The 23,942-nt window shown below is 41.3% G+C and overlaps 1 protein-coding gene and 1 long non-coding RNA gene across 6 annotated transcripts in view; both read left to right on the plus strand.

Annotated features, from left to right (window-relative positions):
• LOC309627829 overlaps positions 1 to 18,537 on the plus strand; it is a 36,654-nt gene extending 18,117 nt beyond the window's left edge. Inside the window, exons 2-3 of the long non-coding RNA XR_014243980.1 lie at positions 3,873 to 4,062; positions 17,873 to 18,537. This is a non-coding gene — a long non-coding RNA (uncharacterized lncRNA). The remainder of the gene's footprint in view (positions 1 to 3,872; positions 4,063 to 17,872) is intronic.
• The window catches only part of GAB1 (GRB2 associated binding protein 1), a 124,028-nt gene that overhangs the window by 41,577 nt on the left and 58,509 nt on the right, over positions 1 to 23,942 (plus strand). The gene's annotated exons all lie outside the window — the stretch shown is intronic.

Genomic DNA, 23,942 nt, shown 5'->3' on the forward strand with positions numbered 1-23,942 from the left:
TCTTAAACCTGGCACCTCAATTCTTGAACTTTCAACCATGTATGTTGGGTAATTTGTTGAAAATTCATCACTGAAAAGCTGCCCTTCTGCTTTTAGCATTTGAAATCCCTTGGCAGGGAGACATTTTTCTCAGAACAAATCTTTTGAAGGGCCATAAAACAATTCTCCTGGCAAGAAGTCCTGTTCAAACTTTTTAGATCATTATAATATTACGCTGATTTATCAAAAACATGGATTCCGACTTGAATAGCTGTAGACTTCTGGCAGACATAGGCACGTCAGATGTCTTGGCACAGTTTTGGGGTGGAAGGGGACTTTCCCACTTCTTTATGTAATCCACACTCATCACATGTGGGAATTTGATGCAGTTTCTTCTGTTATACTGAAATGCTTAGCTTTTCATACCGGACATGGTGCTCCGTGAAAACAGGCTCTGTGTATGTCTGTATATATTTAAATGAAACGAAAAAGAAAAGCAAAAGCAAAATCCAAGAAATGCCTTCAGTTTGCAGTGGTGATTATTTTTAGGCCGTGTTCATATGCACCAAAAGCTCTCTTTTAAGTCAGGTGACTGGAACTTGGAACAGAGCTTCCCATAGAAACAATAGTATAGTATGTGTGGTGCTAAAGTTTCCAGACCAGCCCTCAAAGCTTAGTTAACCCATCATAGGCTAACATAAGCTTTGCAGCAAAGAGACAGTGCTGTGTAGCATATCAAAATACTGTTTAGATATAGAGAACAGACTTGTGGTTGCTGAGGGGGAGGGGAGGTGGGGAAGGGAAGGATTGGGAGTTTGGGATTAGCAGATGCAATATTATACATAGAATGGATAAAAAAGAAGGTCCTACTGTGTAGCACAGGGAACTATATTCAATATCCTGTGATAAACCATAACGGAAAGGACTATGAAAAGAATATATACGTGGGTGTATAACTGAATCACTTTGCTGTACAGCAGAAATTGTAACACAACATTGTAAGTCAACTATACTTCAATAAAATAAAAAACAAACACTGTTTAATGATATTCAACCTGCAGCTTGTTTCAGTGCTAGACCTTAAAATTGAAAAAAAAAAATGTACTGCATAGGGATACATTTAATTTCTCTTAAAAGGTGGGTTTTGAGGAAAAGTAGTTCTAAAGAGACTTGGCGTGGTGGAAGGGCCCCAGGCGGACCTGAAGACCTGCTGCGTAGCAATTTGGGCATCTTAGACCAGTAAATCAACCTCTCGATCCTCAGTTTGTTCAGTGTGGTGAAGCAGTGGTGAGGGTCAGAGCAGAACGTGGGCGGGAAGCTGATTTGTAAACTGTGAAGTGCTATACGGAGGTCCAGGGTAAGTTCTGATTCTTTCCTTAATTATGAAAGCCCTGTGGCTGGGCAGTTCTTTTTCTTGACCCATGTGTTTTCGTAGCAACACTGCTTAACAATTAAGATTGATCCCATTTAGCTCACAGACACCATAAATGAGTGTTATTTTGACTCATTTGCGAGACAGGAACATTTGCTTTTTTTGAGACTGGTTGGTTGGAATTTCCAAAGCAATCTCTCTCTCTGTCATGCTCTCATTTTTCTAGTCTTCAGACCTCTCCTTTGTGTGAGTATCTCTTTCTTAATCACCTTCTCAAGTTTCAGGTTACATAGCAGGGCTCCCACTCCAGGCTGGCCTCCCAGCGGCCCTGGCCTCTCTGTGACCCATGCCTCTGGCCTCAGACCAGCTGTGCACCGTGGGCAGCTCCTGCAGTTGACCAGCGCTGACGAGGGGCCCCCTTCTGCCCAAAGCCTCGCTGGACACCAAGCAGAGGCAGCCTGTCTGGAGGGACCACAGCCTTGGAACAGTATCTCTGATGGGACGAGCCTGGCCCTAGACCCTGATGTTAAGGGTAACACTCGAAGTGCTATGGGCCTCATCCCCCCAACCCAGGAGCTTTTCTGGTGGACGTGGTGTTAGGAAAGAAAATGGGGGCTCAGTGGCCATTGCAGAGCCAAGCATTCCCATTCCCCGCCCCATTCGCTGGGGCAGGTTGGGGTGAGACTACTTGAATACATGTAAGATTCACGGTAACCCACCAAAGAGGTGCATTGAAAGGGACTTATTAAAGTATTGTTTTTTGTGTCAAAGTTAGAAATTTCGGGTCTAAACAGAATAATAACATTTAATATTGGAAGCAGCCATTAGAGGTCAGGAAGTACAGTTTATTCCTTTTGGAGCAGAGAAATCTTTTTTTTTTAAATAATTTTTTAAAAATTAATTTTAAAAGATTAAAAAAAAATTTTTGGCTGTGCCTCGGCTTGCGGGATCTTAGTTCCCCAACCAGGGATTGAACCCAGGCCCTCTGCAGTGAAAGAACAGAGTCCTAACCACTGGACCACCAGAGAATTCCCTGGAGGGGAGAAATATTGAGCTGGACAAGTAAACTCATTTGCAAGTGTCTCATGCCTTCACATCTTGAGCTCTTTCATAGGACGTCCTTAAGGTGCTACATCAGCTCGCTACCCGCTCTGTTCTCTGTGTAAGGTTGGCACTGATTGGCACAGCTGTTTGCTGAGATCCTAGGATCTGCCTAACAGTCTACAAAGACCAGACATGAAGTAGGGGGTAGCCTACTATACTACTACCTCTGATTCCCTTCTCCCACCATAGAGAGAATTAGTATTAGTTATTAAGCAAGGCAATTTGTAGGAGCCACAGAAACAAGACATATGACACAGTTTCTGCTCTTTTAGAGCTTGCAGTGCTGTATTATCTCACATAATTAGAGGGAACCAATTCTGGACCACACAGCACGTACTGAATTGGATATTAGTGTTTCTCCTACTGACTCTAGTTAAGATTTAGAAAAGATCAATTTACTTCTTGGGCCTTAGTTTTCTTTTTTTTTTTTAATCAGTCATCAATTTTATACACATCAGTGTATACATGTCAATCCCAATCGCTTGGGCCTTAGTTTTCTTAACCATAAAGTGAGGAGATTGAAGTCTGAAGCCTTCATATCTGTACATTTTGTGAGTCACAGTCTCCTGATACTTTTTCATTTTAATCATCAATCTTTTGATTCCATTTATTCTTTTTATTTCAAGAAATTCTTAGCTAAGATGTAGCTGCTAATTAATTTATATGCTGATGTGTGATAGGCAACTTAGCACTTTATAGAACCTCAGGCTGGAAAAAGTGGGGAATTGTATAATGGTCCATTTCTTCAATTTTAAGGCAGAATAGATCCCAAACCTATGTAAAATAATTTGGATTTTTATACACCTCATTAGTAAAATAGAATATGCCTGCTTTTGAATATTCAAAGACTTAGAGGATGTAAAAGAGCTTTTGACTTTACAAAGGGATTTGACCACAGAATTCTTTTCCATAGTGAGTTAGTTCCTGCAGTGCATTTAAAATGTAATATGTTATTTTCTTTTTCTTTTTTTAAATTAAACTATAGTTGGTCAAGGAGTCTTTCATTATTATGGAGACAGTTCTAATTCTCAAAGTACATGAGGGCTCAGAAGGTTTTAGTAGGAGTTTCCCACTATAAATTTTGAAACCAAATTATTTTGCCACTTCAAAATAATTTGCATCATCAAGGCAGTCAACTGCCCATGACTAAATTTTCCTTTCAAATAAACAATCTGATCTACTGAGACAACTTCAAAAAAAAAAAAAATGTAATATGATTTGCAGAGCTTATGTGCACCAGAAATATCCAGTTCTATATATTTACAATTCATAGTTCTGCAGCAGCGCTGAGCATGTGCACACAAAATATGCTTTCTGTTATCTAACTGGAATTTTCTATGGTGTAAGAGGCTTTTTTGGCTGTTGTGTTGGAATTTTACTGACCTTTCTTCCCTCTCTGTTCCTCCCAATCGTCCAGGTGGCATTCATTTGCGAAACAATTAGTTATAATATGGGAGTTCATCTGTGGCTGTTAGATGTGTCCCCCAGTTAGGGGATGAATTTGTGACTGAGGCGGGAGATGCTTTCTGTAGTGGCCAGAACACGGACCAAGTACAGACAGATTTAGGTCCTGATGCCAGCACAGCCTCTCACTAACCTTATGCAAGGTATTGACACTTAACCTCAGAATCTGTTTTTCATCTAGAAAACGGAAATTACAATAATAATGCTGAGATCGCAGGATAGAAGAGAGCATTTCTCTTTTCTGAAGGGGCTGACATAAAATAGGCCTTCCATGAAAGGTAGCTCTCTGCCTTTCCCCTCCAACCCGTAGAGCAGCAACAAAACTGCAGTCTGTGGAGTAGCAGGGTCTGAGACCTCCGTGGGGTTAAGGCATGGAGGGCAGGAGGCATGAGCAGGGCTCAGCACAGGGTAGCCTGGTGTCGTGGTTAAGCCATTGGCCACCAGAGCCTGAGAGCCTGGGTTCAACTGTCCTAGCTCTGTGATTTTGGTAAAGTCACTGATCAGTTGAGTGCCTCAGTTTCCCGATCTGTAAACCAAGGCTAGTAGCACTTACGTCATCAGGTTGTTGGAGATCCCATGGGTTAGTTTGCGTGCAGCGTGCAGCGTGCAGAATGGTTCCTGGCACATAACAAGTCTGTGTTTACTGCAGTCTGTTACCATGAAAATCGTTTTTTGTTGTTAGTGTCATGCAAACTTTAAAACCATTCCATGAAACGACTGTAGTCTTTACAAAGAGAACAGATCTTTTCCATCAAGGAGAAACAGGGCTTGGCCAGCATCTTTAACAGGAGATAGATTTGCTCTTAGAAGTCTGCTCCGGTCTTTCATCTCGCTCCCTGCCTGTCCACTCTGTACAGCTTTTGTTATTAATGTGGAGCAGTTGAAGTCACTGACTTGGGTGCCGGCCAGGCCAGTGTTTCTGCGGGTGTATATTACTTTCCTAGGCTGGTCCTGAACAGGATGATGGAAATCAGAGGTACGGGGAAGCTGTCCTTCTAGGCAGCGTGCACATAAGGTGTGTTTGCCGTCTTCCTCGTATTGGTGCTGATGAGTCAGAATCTTACTTAGTATCCTAGTAATTTTTTTTTCTCTTACCCTACAGCCTTTATCTCTCTTCTTTTAGCTGTCGTTTTGCTTGTTCTCGGGTTAGACAGACTGACGCTGATTTATTATTTGTCTTTCTCCATTGTTGTTTTATTGTTGAAAATCTTCTCTTCAGTTAACCAAATACTTATTGAAGGCAGGTGAAATTTCTCCATAAAGCTGTATATTTCTGTACTGTGTGTGGTCTATATAAAGAGATGTGCCATTTGGGGACTATTCAATCTATATTGTTTTTTTTTCTTTCTCTGTAAGTAAAATAACCCTGTGGGGAAAATATTTGTCGAAATAGCAAGTGAAAGTGTGTTTCCCTCAGGAACTGTGTCGCTTGAGAACCCCCTTTTATTTTCTGCTCTGCTTTCGTATTGGGGGCTTGGGAAACTATGTTTTTGTTGTTTTGGAAAAGCCATGGAATTTTATCAGACATTTTCCTGAACCTCCCTACCTTCACCTTTTCCTGAAATATTTCTTTCAAAGTCCTATTTTCCTCTGTTAAGAGGATCGATCCATCATTTTAAAAATATAGGAGCTTGCTTGGCTTAGGCCTTTTTGGTGATCCTTTGGCTTTATAAAAAAGAGACTGTCTGAGAAACAGCACTTGGGAGGTCATATGACCATTAGTGTGAAACTTGGGGCAGCGATCTGTTAGCTTGAGCCGTTACAATATTTTTTTCTTTTCATATCTGCAAACAAATGTGTGTCCCCGGACCCTGTTGGGCATTGTGATTGGGGGTGGGAGATACATTCTCCAGTTTTAGACTTGATTCTGACGTCTTTTCCCTAATTGTGGGGCTTTCTGTGGTTTTAGTAACTCCCATTGTGAAATAGAAACTGATTTCTAGTTAATCTTACTAACTGCTAAATTGTGACATGCATGTATTTCTTTTCAGTTTCACAGTTGTTTTCTGCTGTTTTCTCAATCTGTAAGCAGTACTTGGGAATTCAAATTCTGGGAAATATTTTTCTTCCATAATGGTGTGTCACAGGTGTTTGAGTGCTACGCGTACTCCCTACTCCATTTTTAATGTCAATTTAGTGGAGATAAAACATGGATAATAGCTGTGGGTGTAATGAATCTGGACCCTCTCCCCAGTGGCTCCGTATCTCCATATGTTATGGTTGCCTCTCTGATCTTTCTGAAATGTGCAGTGTCAGAGCACAGAGCCTTGGTGTTTAATATAGGCATTTCTGAGATTTTTCTGTATGGTTTGGATATAAAATAGCTTGCACAAACCACATTCTGCATCCATTTACAGAATGCAGTGAAAGGAGAAAGCTTTTAGTGTTATCATACTCTTTATATAGTCTAGCTCTTTTAAAAAGATATGTTTTTATGATATGTTAGAAAATTTTGAAAATGCCGAGAAGACAATAAAAATTACTTGTGACTACCACTCAGAGAAAAACTGACTAATTTTCCGGACTAATTTTCTATGCTTATTTATATGGATATGTAGTTATTCTTTTATAAGAATGTCTATAAACCTTTTTGAAACCTGCCTTTTAAAAAGCATAATAATAGATATGAGAACCTTTCTCATATCCCAAAACTATTCTTTGAAAATATGATTTTAAATAGCTGCAGTTTGGCATCCATTGTAATTTGGCTCTGGAAATACTTATTAAAGATGTGCCAAAGAAAAAAGTGCATTTTGGGGGTGAGGTCTTTCTTCCTAATTTTAAAAATAATTAGGTTAAAAAAGTAATTAAGAACATGTTAATTTTGTGCTTTACTCAAGATAAATTTATTTAATGTTTACTACATTTCTATAATAAAACATTTACTTTATATAATTCTTGGTATAGCAACAACTAATTATAAGTAATTAATGTTTAATTAGCCATTCACAGCTGATTAAACAAGTGATGTTTTCAAAAATGAATTTATCCTATTAAAAAAATCAAGCTAGGGACTTCCCTGGCGGTCCAGTGGTTGAGACTCTGTGCTTCCACTGCAAGGGGCGTGGGTTCAATCCCTGGTCGGGAAACTAAGATCCACATGCCTCACGATGCAGCCAAAAAAAGACTTTAAAAAAAAATCAAACTAATTTTGAAATAGTTCGTTCTTTCTTTTTTTTTTTTTTTTTTGGCTGCATCAGCTCTTGCTGCACGTGGGCTTTCTCTAGTTGAGGTGAGCAGGGGCTACTCTTCGTTGCGGTGCACAGGCTTCTCATTGTGGTGGCTTCTCTTGTTGCGGAGCACGGGCTCTAGGCACGCGGGCTTCAGTAGTTGTGGCTCACGGGCTCTAGAGCGCAGGCTCAGTAGTAGTGGCGCATGGGCTTAGTTGCTCTGCGGCATGTGGGATCTTCCCGGACCAGGGCTCGAACCCGTGTCCCCTGTATTAGCAGGTGGAGTCTTAACCACTGCACCACCAGGGAAGCCCCTGAAATAGTTCTTTCTTTTAAACTTGAAATAAGATGAAAATCTTTTGCACCTGAATTTTGGATTCACCTACCACGGTCAGTTGGTGCCATCAGCTAGGCTGTAATCTGGAGGTGAACTTGACTTTCCTTGGGCCTCCAGGCTGTACAGGACAGGAAAGGCCGTGCAGTCAGGGAAACAGAGGCAGATGGTCCCCATGATGGGTGCCAAGACCCCAGCAGAGATGGCTGCTACACCTGACAGCCTAGGGTCAACAGTAAATGTCGGTGGCCTTGCTCACCCTTTCCTGGAGAGAAAAGAAGCTCTCCCCCTCTGCTGGCATATTTTGAAACTGCTTTGCAGCCTCTGTTCAGCCTGGGGTAGCAGGTGTCAAGGCAGTTAACTTCTAATGGGCAGTGAAAGAGGAGGTAGTGGCAAAGCTGGGGCCGAGTTGGCAGCCCCTGTGGCTGTCTCATGCAATCCACATGCTGGCGTTCTCAGAGTCTTTCAAAGGAATAGGTCATTTAACCTTGTGTCATTCTGGCGTACTTGGCTCTTCGAGGGGAATAGTGATGAAACCAAATGGAGCCGTCAGTCAGTGGATCTTAGTGACGCTTTTCAGTTTGAAAACTAAGCCTGCAGTCACAGAACCATCTCTGAAAATCACCCTAGAATTGACTACTGTGGCTTGTCCTCGACACGAGGGAGCTGATGTGGGCAAAAGAATGTGCTGGAGAATCATGTGTCCCCGAGTTTATATATCTGTGCAGCTACTTCGGAGTAGTATGACTTTGGGCATATTTCTTAATCTTTCTGAACCTCATCTGTAAAAAATGATGCGAATAAGAATTGCTTTCAAGATAAGTGAGAGCTTGTATTTTATAAGTGCATGGCACAGAGTAAGCTTTCGCTCAGTATTAGTTCTCATGATGATGATAGATTCATGCTGTGATGATGGTAGATGTGTGCCGAGTCATCGGACCACTCTGTGGGTGCTTGATTGATCATTGATCATGCGGTAGCTCTGCAACAAAGTCGTTTCTCCTTCTGAATACAGCCTCCTCGTGCACTGAGCTAAACTCGAAAACACAAAGCTTTATAAAGAGATGCCCCAAAATACAGTGACTTAAGTTAAAAGGTTTAGGGGGGCTTTTTCCTTTTTCTCAGAACAGTCCAGATGGTCCGTACTCCAGGACTAGTAGGAAGCCTCGAATTCCTTGCATCTTGTTTCTCTGCCATCCCGTGAGTGCCGCCCCCATCTTCACAGTCAAGGTGACTCACCATGACCTCTTTTCAGCCAAGAGAAGGGACATGATCTAGATGTTGTACAGATCATTTTCACTCAGAGTCACACGACCACAGCTAGCTGTAAGGGAGGCTGGAAAATGTCATCTTTAGCAAGCCAGACACCGTGCGAAGGCCTCTGGTACTGTAGAACGGGAGCTGGCAAACAATGGTCTGAGCACCCAATCAGCCAGCTACCTGTCATTGTAAATAAAATTGGACAGGCTTATGGTTACCAAAGGGGATAGTAGGGGGTAGGGAGGAAAATTAGGAGTTTGGGATTAACATATTCACACTACTTATATACAAAATAGATAAACAACAAGGTCCTATTGTATAGTACAGGGAACAATATTCAATATCTTAGTGAATGGAAAAGAATCTGAAAAAGAATATATATATATACACACACACACATATATATGTGTATATATCTATATCTGAATCACTTTGCTGTACACCTGAAACTAACACAACATTGTAAATTAACTATACCTCAGTAAAAATACACAAAATTTTAAAAACAAATTATATAGGAACACAGCCAGACCCATGCGTTTATGAATTGTCCGCAGCAGCTTTCACATTACCGTGGAAGAGGTGAGGAGTTGTGACGACCTTACTGCCTGCAAAGCCTAAAGTATTGACTACCTGGCGCTTTACAGAGGTTTGCTGACCTCTGCTATAGAAAAGGGGGAGATGACTATTAGGGGAGCAGTTGATAGTCTCTGGTAGGCAGCTGAGTCACTGCCTTGGAAATTCAGAGTTAGGAGTTGGGTCTTACGAAGACTATAATGAGCCCGGGAGAGTGAGTTGGTGTGTGGGTGGTCGTTGAAGAAGCAGCACTGGGAAAGATGTACGGAGCCAGGCGTGCAGGAGCCTGGTGGAGGTGAAGGGGGCAGGTACAGAAGGTTGCTGCCTGAAGTGAGCTTCCGTCTTTAAAGTGGAGCCTCCTGACTCAAGTACCGATCCCCCCCTCCCCCCCCGCAGCCCTCTCCTCTGTCTTGCACTTGATGCTTGCTGCATTCCCACTGCCGCTCCCGTGGGTCAGATCTTCTTTTCCCATTGCTTCCTCACTGGTCTCCCTGCACAGAACCTCAGCCGCCAAACCATCCAAGGTAACCTCCTTTCAGTGTGGCTTTTTATTTATTTAGTTTTTTGATGTGGACCATTTTTAAAGTCTTCATTGAATTTGTTACAACATGGCTTCTGTGTTTTATGTTTTGGCTTTTGGGCTGCAAGGCATGTGGGATTCCCAGCTCCCCGACCAGGGATCGAACCCGCACCCCCTACATTGGAAGGCCAAGTCTCATCCACTGGACCACCAGGGAATTCCGTCAGTGTGCCTCTTAGGTTACTCCCCTTTGAAGGACTTCCAGTGGGTCCCGTTATCTACTCAATACAGGCCCAGCTCCTTGGCTGGTCACTCCAGATCTTTCCACCCTTTGATTTCCTATCCTGTTTTCCTTATAGCCTTACACTCCAGTCCCCAGCCTCACAGAAACACCTCTTGCCCACTCTACACTTGGCCGTCTCCACGGATCTGCTCCTATCACCGCCTTAGCCTCGCTCTGTCGAAAGGCTTTGGGGACCTAGGCCACGGCGGGTGCAGGGTAGGCACGTTCACAGCCGGGCAGATGCGGGTGCTGACTTCCTTTTGGTGCCTCCCACATTTAGATTTCCCTTTCCAGCTGGGCCCTGCCTCCCAATCTAAGGGTAAGCGCTCCCTCCTCAAATGCTTCTAGTGCTTTGTTGGCATCTTACGGCACTCGCTACTTTCTGTGCGGGGGGCGGGGTACTGGTTAGTCATCCCGGATCTGTTTCTAGTCTCCCAGGGGCTGTAAGGTCTCTGAGGCTGAGTCCAGATCTACCTGAGCCCTGCCCTCTTCACTTTTACCTAGTAGGTGTCGGTCAGTGGTACAGTGATGCTGTCTACAAATTAATGCCTGTCACGAAAAATGGAACTGACTTACCTGGAGGAATTCAGGTGCAAATGAAAATAGGGCTCTGATTAATTATGTGGAAAATGAGTGCCACTTAAGATCTTCAAAACTCAGTGCAATATTTTAGCGAGTTCTTAGAAGATGAACACTACGTTGTAGAAGTGTTTTCTTCAGACCCGAAGACATAGCAAAAGTGTTTTCTTCAGACCGGAAGCAGTATTGAATGCATTCTTTTTTTTTTTTTTTTTCCGGCCACGCCGAGAGGCTTGCAGGATCTTAGTTCCTTTACCAGGGATCAAACCCGGGCCCTCGGCAGTGAAAGCATGGAGTCCTAACCACTGGACTGCCAGGGAATTCCATATGTATGTATATATAGAGAGAGAGAGAATGCATTTGGAAGTTTCAAGCAGTTCCTTGGAAGCCAGGGCTGAGCCAGAAACCAGAGAGCCCTTGTGTGAGGCCTAAGGGGGAACATGTGGACACAGACCCCGAGTACAGGAGATGGGCCACCTGCAGAAAAGCCTCTTAGTCCACTCCCAGGGTGGGATTGGAGCCCTTTCTCACCAGTGCTGCCAGAGACATACCTTATTATGTAGACGCTCCATCTAAAATCACTCCCATCATAATCACAGAAGGTCGCATTTTCACAGCTTCATCTTTCCACAGTCGCTCATCAGATGTCAGAGGAACTTCTATTTTTATAGAAATGATGTACCCTATGGAGTGCCAACTCCTTTTGCTCCCTCTGTCTTTTTAACCAAGCCTAGAACGAGGGGACCCGTCTAAATCATGAGATACTTGCTTACGCTGGGAAAGAATTCATGCTGTCCACTCATCCATCTCCTGTTAATTAAAACCTAGTGACAGGACTTCCCTGGTGGCTCAGTGGTTAAGAATCCGCCTGCCAATGCAGGGGACATGGGTTCGATCCCTGGCCCAGGAAGATCCCACATGCCATGGGGCAACTAAGCCCGTGCGCCGCAACTACTGAGCCCATGTGCCTCAATAACTGAAGCCTGCACGCCTAGAGCCCGTGCTCCACAACAAGAGAAGCCACCGCAATGAGAAGCCCCTGTGCACCACGACGAAGAGTAGCCCCTGCTCGCCGCAACTAGAGAAAGCCTGCGCGCAGCAACGAAGACCCAACGCAGCCAAAAATTAATAAATAAATAAATAAATTTAATTAAAAAAACAAAAACCTAGTGAAGTTGGCAGTGATGGCAGGAAGCAGATGGATAAGCATGAATTTTAAATGTATATTCAGACTTTCTGAAAGGGTCGGAAGGAAAGATACTACCTAGACAAAATGGTACAGCTCCACCTGGGAGTTCAAGAGCTGATGCTTGAAGCACACCTAGAAATAGTGCTTACAGCCCCTTTTGTCAGAAAGCAGGGAAGGGAAGGGCCTTCTTTTCTTACAGTCTATGCAATTATTAAAGAATTAAACAATTTATTCTGGAATTTTTACTCAAGCTTAAGTTACGATAAAAAACCACCTTCTGTCTCTTAACTCATCCTGTACTTACTCTTCTGTGTCCAGTGCCTGGCACAGTAATCAACAAACAGTAAGTGTTCAATACATATGTGTTGAATGAGTAGATAAATGGCTCTTAATAAAGGAAGGAATAAATAAAGCTCTTACTTATAAGAGCTTTCTGGAAGATTAAATGGACTCTTCAGCAAAATGATTTTTTTTTCCAGAGGTGAAATGTAAAGACAAAAGAAGCTGACTTTTCTAATCCCCCTCCTACCTTCACCTTGCCAGTCTCCTCCAGTACACATGTCCCTGGCACCTCTCCTGGTTTTAGTTTAAAAAGTTCATGAGGAGTAAAGGTGTGTCGCTTCATATTACTGAAAGGAAAACCCCAGTGTTGGATAAGGGTTTCATGGTCCCTTTCATAATAAGCATGATATTAAACACAGCCAAAGTGAGCTCATTTTGAATTAATCTTGTGTTACAGCACTGATTCGAGGTACAGATCTAGGCTTTGTGTGTCACATAATAGAATTTTGGAAAGGAAGTAAAAGGTTTCAACCAGAAGCCTCTTTCAACTTGCTGCTGTCTGATTCCTTTGAAGTTTGGGGTTTTTTTTTTTTTTTTTTTTTTTTTACAAATTTTGATCTTCAACAAACAGTAGGTTAACGATGTTTATGAGCAACCAAATATAATTTATACCTCTTCATTTTGAGCTCGTAATATTTCTCCTCTGGGTATGTAAGAGATAACACAGCAGAAAAATCTCAGCCGGAGGGAGATGATTTGCAAAGTGATCCGTAGGGGACACTGCAGTGTACTGGGTGGGCGTTTGAACTTTGCATCGTGCAGACCTGCAGTTTTGATCATTGCAACGTCCTTTTGTCCTTGGAAAAACTCACTCAATCCTCCAAGTCTGTGTTTCTTCATCTGGAAACTGGGAACAGTCAGTACTTTGCTCAGAGGCTCATTAATGAGCTAATTCATGGAAGGCTCTCAGAACAGTGCTATGTACGGTGCTTGCATCGACTGTGATAAAACCAGTGCTGTTGGAACAAAGAGGTCCCAAAGTACAGTGAATTAAAGAAGATACAACTTTAGTTAGTGCATCCAGACTTGCAAGGCAAGGCAGTCATACTCCTTGCAGAAATCCAGGGACTCAGGTTTTCTACTTTGTTACTCCATCCTCCTGACCTCGCAGAGGCCATCTGCATGGTCAGAGTGAGGTCATGGGCACGTCTGTGTCCAAGCTTGAGGGGAGGGGGAAGAGTGTGCAGGTGTCATGCTCAGTGTCTTCAGGCCCAGACGCAGAAAAGGTGCACACCCCTGCACTCACCTGACCACATCTGGCTGCCAGAGAGGCTGGAAGTAGGATTTCTAGATTCTCGGTACTGGGTACTGGCCAGCATGTACCCAGTTACAAGGCGTTCACGGTGGAAAGATGGAAAAACAGACTTGGGGGAGCAGGGCTTAATCAATGCAACCATTATTTTTTTTAGTAAAAAATAACATCTCAAGTGAGGGTTTCAATATCCCGGCTCCGGGGGAAGAGGAATGAAAGGGCTGTTGCAGCACAGAATTTGTGTCTCCCCTAAGAGGTTAGTTGTTTTCCGAGGGAGGGGGTCCTTTAAGTGTTAAATGGCAAATCCAGGTAAACCTTGAGGCAGAGTAGGAAGGGTGGGTAGAAAGCTGTAGAAGGGGTGGGAATGTGATAAATGGAGGAAGGCTGATTAGCTGTGCTCTTCTTGAAAGGCCTGCTCTGTAAGTTAAACTTAACCCCTCATGTGACCCGGCAAGGACAAAGGACAGTGGCTTCTAGAGAAACTTTTTCTAGGAGTGAGGAAGTTATTTCAAAGCACAGAAAAGAAGGCAGAGAAGTGGAGACTTGCACAGAGAAGTCTTACTCATCTTTTTCTCTTTCAAAGATATACTTCGTGCTATGCAAAGGAAAAAATTACATAAATATTCACTGAGATTATCTCTGACTTGTCACTGTTGCCAAAGAAAAGACAAATACACGAGTTTCTGCATTTAAAGGCAAGTACGTCAGGTAAAAAAATGAACTATTAAATAAGCAACTTTTCTCAACAGAAGAAATGCACAGATTCTTAAGGACAGCCACGTTGGGGGTAAAGATCTAGTATTAGAGCAAAATATTTTCAAATGCTCATAAAAATGATCTCCAAATTATTTTATTCTTGTGCATTTAGCAGTTGCTAAGAAACAATTAGAAGGAATGAAATGATGTCCTGAGTCGCTCCATAATTTTTTTTTTTTGTCTTTAAGTGTTTTTTTTTTTTAACATCTTTATTGGAGTATAATTGCTTTACAATGGTGTGTTAGTTTCTGCTTTATAACAAAGTGAATCAGTTATACATATCAATATTTTTTTAAATCTCCTACAATTTTAGACTTGGCAAGTAACTTACACTAGACTCTTTTGTATGCAAGTAATGCTCATACATGAGCAGGCATTGGTTTTTGTTTTTGTAAGTAACCCTTTGCCTAACCACTGAAAATAGCTGCAGCTATTTTAAACAGATGGTCCAAAGTTCATAGGAAAGAAAGGAGAAGTGAGACTGTTTGTCAATTTTTATTTTTCCCCCACCAAAATGACAAAAATAAATAACAGCATATACTCTGAACCAGATTTCATGGAAGTGTTTACCTCTAAGGAAGTTAAGTTTCCTAAGAGGTGGGATTTTGTAGATTGACCTGTATGACTAGACTTGTACAGTCTAAATATAGTGCTTAAATTCCTAGTTTCTGATTGCTTTTATCAAAATGATTGCTACGCTGTTGAAATGGAGCTTTTGTTTTTTAAAGGAAAATTAATAAAGGAAAATTAACTTGTGAAATATATGGAGCCTACGAAAACTTATTTCAAGAATTCTGAAATCTTAAGAGGGTGGTAAGTGGTGATGACATGTTGATAGTTTATGTTCCTGTTGCCGGAGACTCAGCAAGAATTCCAGTGGATGAAGTTCAGATTCTTAACGATTTCCAAATTCTTCAGGGTTCTTGGGCTAGGAGTTAATTAGCTACTCTTCTTTAGTTTCTGACATTGAAAATAATGAATATTTTGATAATTCAATAATGAATTAGTATGAAGGACTTGGAAAAAGAAGGCATTTCTTTAATATTGCAGATGCTGTTTTTAGATGTCAGGGAGCAGATTACAATAGTAGTTCTGTCCAACAGATAAAGGAAGGGATATCCAGAGTTTTCTACTTGTGAAAGATATACTAGGTTGCTGAAGCTTACTTAGATTTTTGTTTTTTATGAATTCCCATTAGTGATAACTGTACCTGGTTCATGTCTATAAGCTCTATGTCCTTCTGTGTGTTCACAAACCTCCTACAATTCTTTGATTCTGATGCTTGCGTTTTCTTTTTTTTTAAATTAATTAATTTTTAAAATAAATTTATTTATTTATTTATCTATTTTTGACTGTGTTGGGTCTTCGTTGCTGCGCGCCGGCTTTCTCTAGTTGCGGCGAGCGGGGGCTGCTCTTCGTTGCGGTGCGCAGGCTTCTCATTGCGGTGGCCTCTCGTTGCAGAGCACGGGCTCTACGCACGCAGGCTTCAGTAGTTGTGGCTCGCGGGCTCTAGAGCACAGACTCAGTAGTTCTGGCGCACGGGCTTAGTTGCTCCGCGGCATGTGGGATCTTCCGGGACCGGGGCTCGAACCCGTGTCCTCTGCATTGGCAGGCGGATTCTTAACCACTGCGCCACCAGGAAAGTCCCTTCTTTTTTTAAAATTGAGGTATAGTTGCTGTACAATATTAAATAAGTTACAGGTGTACAATATAGTGATTCACAAGTTTTAAAGGGTATGCTCCATTTATAGTTATTATAAAATATTGGCTGTATTCCTTGTTTTGTACAATATATCTTTGTAGCTTATTTTATACCCATAGTTTGTACTTCTTAATCCCCTACCCCTGTATTGCCACTTCTCCTTCCCTCTCCCCACTGGTAACCAATAGTTTGTTCTCTATATCTGTGAGTTTGCTTCTTTTTTGGTATATTCACTAGTTTATTGTATTTTTTGGATTCCATGTATAAGTGATATCATACAGTATTTGTCTTTCTCTGTCTGACTTATTTCACTTAGCATGATACCCTCCAAGTCCATCCGTGGTGCTGCAAATGGCAAAATTCCATTCCTTTTTAAGGCTGAGTAGTATTCCATTGTATATATATATGTACCACATCTTTATCCATTCACCTGCTGACGGACGCTTAGGTTGCTTCCAAGATGTTTGCATTTTCTTTACCTTTACTGTTGCAGTGGCAACCTATGATTGGTAGCTCTTGGGCATTCATTGGCTATGAATTATAAACTACCCATCTGGAATCTTTCACCTTTCTTCTGTCTGAAATTGTCTAAATAAAAAGTAGTAGAGTGGTGCATATGAATTAATAAAATCATAGCCCAGGGGCCAGCAAACTACAGCCTGTAGTTCTGATTATATCTAAGAAGGCGCGTTACATTTTTAAAAGATTGTAGAAAAATAAAAGGATGAAGAATATGAGACAGAGACCATGTGTAGCCTGCAATGCCTGAAATATTTGCTATCTGAGCCATTACAAAAAGGTTTGCTGCCCCCTGTCATAGACAGATAGTATAATGTTAAGTGGTTAAGGTACAGACTCTGGGGCCAGGGGACATTGGTTCAAATCCTGGCTTTACCACTTGCAGCAAGTTACTTAATTTCTCTGTGACTCGTATTCTCCTCTATAAATGGGAATAATTACAGTGCCTACCTCATAGGGTTGTGGTGAGAACTGTGTTAATGTATGAAGTGCTTAGAACAATGCCTGGTACTTAGTACTTAGTAGATGTCAGTGATTATTATTACTGTTGTGGGAACAGTCTTTAGAGATCATCTAAACTAGCCTATGCTTTCAATTGGTGAATGAGCAAATTATCAAACACCACTTTCTGTTTAAGGTCATTTTCTTTCTAATAGGCCTACTTTACTGAAAAAAAGACATTGAGACAGACCCATACTCAGATGTAAAAAAAAAAAAAAAATACTCAAAAGCATAAAAGGAAATAATAAAGATACCTACTTTTTAGGTTCAGATAAGAATATTAAATGTGACACTTTAAAACAAAGCAAATGGACATTCTTTGATGTTACTTATGACAAGCGTAAGAAGACATAAAGTGGAAATGAGAGTGATTGGAGAAAGGATAATTGTTAGAGAAAGAAGGGGAAACAAGAACACGAAAGGCTGTCAGCAGAAGAGGAGACAGGTTAGATCAAAAGGGAGGCTGGTGGTTTCTGCAGGATGTCCAGTGTTAACGTCCCTTCTTCCCTTGGGAGCCCACCTTAATCATTCTGTGTGTCGCCGTTTGTTTATTTTTTCTCTGCAGAAATAAATTTTCAGCATCAAGTCAAGGAGTGTTTACTGAACACACATTATATATAGGGTATGTTCCCTCAGAAAACCGGTCACATATGTGTGTGTGTGTGTGTGTGTGTGTGTGTGTGTGTGTGTATGCACACAAAATCATCATATCTTGTATATTTATTTGTGAAGCCAAGTAATTTTATTACCTTTAGCCACTTGCCTTCATCATCATCATTATTCTCACCATGAAAACATCTGTCAGATTCCTGAATACCTCTCTTCATTTTCTCTAGTACCCCTTGATTCGCCACTAAGTAGGGGAAGAACAAACTTAGTTATTTACAAAATATAGAAAATGTTACAGGAGACACACAAGAAATGAGTTAAGTAAAATTCATTCTTTCTTTTTCCTTCTATTTTTCTCTAGTCGTTTATTCTGTTTGTGGATATCGGACCCGAGAGATGAATGGTCCAGGATTGGTATTTGATGATGTCAGGGGACTGAAGTAATGGCCTCGCACGGAGATTACACAGCGAAGGCACACATTGATTATTACCTCATCTTATTAGCTGATGGAGACCTTTGAGGAGACAAGATTGCAGAGCTTTCAAGCCTGCAGCTCCCAGGATGTGACCCTGAGAGCTTGATAATTGTTACTGCCCAGTGGGACCGTGTGAGGGATAGTGGTGCCTTCGTGTACTAAAATACGTTTTATGGGAATGCTATAACAATTCCCCCCCATCCTTTGGATTGTTCAGATAAGGTTAGCACTTTCAAATCGACTTTAGTTTTCCTTCATAGCAGTTACAGAACTAAAATCAGTCCTGCTCACTTACTTGGGTTCGCCCTCCTCCACTAGAATTTACGTTTGCTGAGGCAGGCGAGTTCTTGTTTCTTAAACTATGAATGTCCTTCTAGCAGCCAGAACAGCGGCACATGGAGGTGCTCAATAAATACTTCTGGTTGAGTGAATGAATGAATAAATTAAATATAGTTGTTGATTTCCACTGAAATATCCTCCCCAGATGCATATAGGTTGCCAGTTGGTGTCATTCTAGATGTTTTTGTGCTAAGAAGAATATCTTTCTTTTTTTAAAAAAATTATTTATTTATTTATTTTTGGCTGTGTTGGGTCTTTGTTTCTGTGCGACGGCTTTCTCTAATTGCGGCAAGCGGGGGCCACTCTTCATCGCGTTGCGCAGGCCTCTCACTGTCGCGGCCTCTCTTGTTGCGGAGCACAGGCTCCAGACGCGCAGGCTCAGCAGTTGTGGCTCACGGGCCTAGTTGCTCCGCGGCATGTGGGATCTTCCCAGACCAGGGCTCGAACCCGTGTCCCCTGCATTAGCAGGCAGATTCTCAACCACTGCGCCACCAGGGAAGCCCCAAGAATATCTTAAGAATACTTTAAATTTTGAATGAATTCTGTTTAAACCCATGAACAGGTGAGCACATAAAAGGGAAATTGAAAATGAAATCCATGTTTTCATGGGTTAATACTATTGTAACTTAAATGGTGAGCAGTAAGGTTGTTGGATACCCACGGCTCAGGCAATTAAAGCCTTAGTTGTGGCTAAAAATGTTTGAGAGGGCTTGTAAAATACAGTTGTCCCTTCTGGTATCTGACGGGGAGTGGTTCCAGGACCCCCCTCGGATACCACAGTCCACGGGTGCTCAGGTTCCTTCTATAAAATGGCTTAGTGCAGATCCTCCTATAGACTTTCAATCATCTGTAGATTACTTGTGATACCTAATACAACGTAAATGCTGTGTAAATAGTTGCTGGCACGGTAAATTGAAGTTTTGCTCTTTGGAACTTTCTGGAATTTTTTTTTTTCCCGAATATTTTTGATCCAAGATTGGTTGAAACTGTGGATGCACAACCTGCAGATATGGAGGGCAGACTGTATTGTTGTTCCCTTTATTCTAAGAGAATAGAATAAGGTTTAAAGCAGCATTCTGAAAGAATAACAGTGGATTGTAAAACGTTATTAACCACTATACTCTGCTGCTGCCTTTTATTTTTATTTTTAATTAATTAATTTTTAATTTTATTTTTAAATTAATGAAATGCAAATTTAATTAATTAAATTTTTAATTTTCTTCACACCTTTTTTTTTAATATCTTTATTGGAGTATAATTGCTTTACAATGATGTGTTAGTTTTTGCTGTATAACAAAGTGAGTCAGCTATATGTATACGTATATCCCCATATCCTCTCCCTCTTGTGTCTCCCTCCCACCCCTCTAGGTGGTCACAAAGCACGGAGCTGATCTCCCTGTGCTATGTGGCTGCTTCCCACTAGCTATCTATTTTACGTTGGATAGTGTATATATGTCATTTTTTCAACTGAAGTATAGCTGATTTACAATGTTGTGCTAGTTTCAGGTATACAGCAAAATGATTCAGTTATACATATATATATGTGTATATATATATATATATATTCTTTTTCAGATTCTTTTCCATAATAGGTTATTATAAGATATTGAATATAGTTCCCTGTGCTATACAGTAGGTCCTTTTTTATCTGTTTTATATATAGTAGTGTGAATCTGTTAATCCCAATCTCCCAATCCATCCCTCCTGCACTTCCCCTCCCCTTTGGCAACCACAAGTCTGCTCTCTATGTTTGTGAGTCTGTTTCTGTTTTGCAGATAAGTTCATTTGTATCATATTTTAGATTCCACATATAAGTGGTATCATATGGTGTTTGTATTTCTCTTTCTGACTTACTTCACTTAGTATGATAATTTCTAGGTCTACCCGTGTTGCTGCAAATAGCATTATTTCATTCTTTTTTATGGCTGAGTAGTATTCCATTGTATATATATCAATATATACCATATCTTCTTTATCCATTCATCTGTCAATGGGCATTTAGGTTGCTTCCATGTCTTGGGTATTGTAAAGAGTACTGCTATGAACATTGGGCTGCATGTACCTTTTGTACTGCCATCTTTTAAAGCATGCCTTCCATATACCCTTTCTTAGGGTTTGAATGTAACAAAATGAGTAGTAAACCAAGAAGGAGGAAAACATGGCCTGTAGGGCTTGGTGGACCCACCCTGGGAAAATAAGGCGGGCAATCACAGGAGGAAAGCCTGGTGAAACAGAAGGGCAGGGCAGGGGAGGACTCCAGCAGAGTGGACCTAAGAAAGGAGAGGATTGGTAAAGTGGGAATTACAATGGGAAGCTTGGGAAAAGTTGACGATCTGATAAAGGCAATTGGTGAGGTGGAAAACAGAGACTCCATTAGACCAGGACCCAAGGAGCATTCTCTGTTGTGTGGCCTGGGGATAGTGACACTGACCCTGGACAAGAAGAGAAGCCAAGGCAATTCTAGCCCCAAGGGGCCGTAGGAAACAGCACACATCCACGGTCATGAGAGTGTAAATGCCCTTTACTGATTTTAAACTCTTAGACTCAACCTTTAGAGTTAAAAAAACAGAAAATTGAGATGGTTATAGAACAGTGTGAAAGTATGTGTACAGCAGATGAAAATTAGGCAGTGGAAGGGCATGAGGGAAGATGGAGGAGAGGATGAAAACTAATTGTTCCAAGAAAGTTACACTCTGTGCCTGATAAACTACCATAGCAGCTTAGTATGTGGCTCAGAGTTTCTCTGACTGAGGGACTGGAATGGGGATATCACTACTTTGGGAGGAAGGAGGCAAGAGGCAGTAGGGAGAAAGTGAGCTGTCTGTCAAGGCTGGACCTCAATAGATAGACAGTGTCTAAAAGGGACAAGTCATATAGAAGCATAGTGTTTGGAAATAGGATATATCTTTTACTGTCCTGGTAAGAGACTCAGCTCAGCTCAGATGGTTCAAATGTAGACTTTAATGAAGGGACTGTTTATGGTGCTGTGTGTTGGGCTTAGATGAGGGTCCTTATACCCTTAGGGCTGGAGGGACAGGGGAGGAGATAATAAATGCTAATTTAAAACACTGTGTCTACAAGACCAGTGAGCTCTGCAACAATGAGGAGCGACCACCCAGGGACGCTGTGCTCAGGAATTAGGTAAAGCCAGGAGAAGAGAGGAGGATAAATACGCTAACCCGCTCCCCAAACAGAGAAGGGTGGAGAGTGGGTGGGCGAGAGGGGTTTAAACCAAGAATAACCAACCCAGGGCAGCCACCAAGAGAAGCCAAAACCAGGACATGCTTCTCTTTAGAGGTCAGCTGGGGCTGAGGATGCCTGCAGTGGGGATTTTTGTTATTGTGTTGCCTGATAAGCTCTTCTGCACAATGTGGTGTTTTAACCTCCTGCAGGTATGAATTTAATAGAACATTTTAATATACATACTTTTATTTAGCACCTATTACTTCATCTAATGTGCTAGGAGCGACTCAGTCTGTTCTTAAGTTGCTTATCGTCTCCTTGGAGAGAAAAGATGCTCGACAAACCAGCAAACAAAATAATAAATATGATTACGAATTGTGATTAATGCTATAAGTTTAATTTCATAGCACACGAAAAGTTAGTGCTACTTGTATAAACGTAAGTCTTTAATAATGATACTGCACTAATTTTTAAAATATAATTATTTGGGAGTGGGGGCGGTTCTTCTCTTGAGTAGCTTGTTTTGCTCTAACCATAGTACACGACATGCTGCAAATCAGATCTACGAACAGAACAGCTGCCTCTTTGTTGTTTTGTTCGCGTGTTACTCATTTTAATGAATAATTTGAACTGACTCCAAAACATTATATTAGATATATAAGCATGCTTTAAGAATTATATCATAATGTTAGTGTATTTAAAACTTAGTAGTGATATCATTATCTAAATATAGTAAGTTTTAAGAAAGTCAATTATTTTAGCTGCTTTGCCCTCTATAAATATTGTAATTTGGTAGTGAAACAGACAGCAGATAAAAATTAACCCGAGGAGCCATAATATCCAAGTATAGAGAGCTGGGAAAACTCCCCCCACCTTCCTTCTTCCTGACATAGGAGCCTTGATGATTGGAGTAAATCTTTTGAGGGGGTCTTTGGTGGAAATTTGCCTTTCCTTGCTTTTCTAGTAGAGATCTGAGCAACAAAAGAGAAATTGGGAAAAGCGTTACCAGCACAGGAGTTTTCTTCGGTCTTCGTGATACTTCCTGTTGCTGAGGGTTTGTCCGCAGGGAAAAGATAAATGATCAGAGGAAGATGGTTGTCAGCTGTCTCCTCATCCCTCTCACCTTTCACAGCATGCACAACAGTCTGAGAACAGAAAAAATCTAAGTCTTGGGTTCCTATATCCTGAGTATTTGCTTATTAAAGTAAGGCTTGAATACTTCATCTCCCCTGATTTAGGCCCCTCTGTTTCCTCCATGAAAAAGCTGGTCGGAGTGTTTTAAGCTGATAACTGCGTTACATGTAAGATGTAGTCATAAATCACTGGAAGAGAACTGTTTTTAGAACCTGCCAGAATTATCATACTAATGCACTTCTACACAGGGTGTTAAAACATGCTAATTAAGGAAACTGTTTATTTTAGTGCCTTTATTCGGCTCTGAATGTTTTTTGTATGGATCCTCTCATTTGAATTTTTTTATACGGTTCTGGGAAACAGAAGTCTTACCGATGCAGGAGTTTTACATGTTCCAAGTACTTACATATGGGAGAAAATCTAGTATCACCTCTCTAGAGATCATTTTGTTTAAAATAATCATTAGTTATTAAGCATTCTGATTGCTCCAGAGGTTAAGAAATAGAACCGCTGGATCACTGAAGCCCAGAAACTCCTAAGACTTGTATCTCCCTTCAGGGATGATTTTCTGACGTTTTGTTCAGTGAGTGTAGTTTGTCTAACCCTGGCTGGCTGGATGGCTGGCTTGCAAATGTGTGTCACCAGTCACAAGGGGGGGGGGGGTCACGGGACTGGTTGTTTACGTAAGTCAGTAGCAGTGACTGTCATCTTCATATTTAAAGAAATGTACATGTTAGTGCAAAACTCGAGTACGAAATGGGCAGCCGGTTTGGAGGAGAGTCGGCTGTTGCTGCTGATGAGATCATAGACAAAACCCGCACCTCTTTCCAGACAGAAAGCTCCCCATGGAGATAAGCCTGCTTTCCAGAGGAGTTCCTCAGCCATGCCTGTCATCACTGTTCAGCGTCTCCGTTTCACTTTACCTGTGCCTTGATTTGAAGTACGGTGAAAATGAATCCATAGCTTTCCAGAGTCATCTTTATGGAAATGATTTTGTTTTAGCCACTCATGTCAAAGACACCTGAAAACCAGAAATTAAAGCAGGCTGACCACATGCACTGAGAAACTAGCAGTTAGTAAATTGTCTTCTTAAATATCCTGAGACCCATATACTACCTAGATGCAATCTGCAGATGCCGACTTTTCCTTAAAAGGTAATAATCAAAAGTCCAAAGGTGCACAAGGGAATAGTGAACCTGCCTAAGTTGATACAAGAGTTTTGTCTTTGGGGCAAAAGCATTGAATAGGAATTTCATAAGTTAACTTGCTCTTGAGTAGCTGATTTGTAGAAGTCCAGAG

This window comes from Balaenoptera borealis (genome assembly GCF_965194805.1).
Source record: "Balaenoptera borealis genome assembly, chromosome: 4".
Lineage (NCBI taxonomy): Eukaryota > Metazoa > Chordata > Mammalia > Artiodactyla > Balaenopteridae > Balaenoptera > Balaenoptera borealis.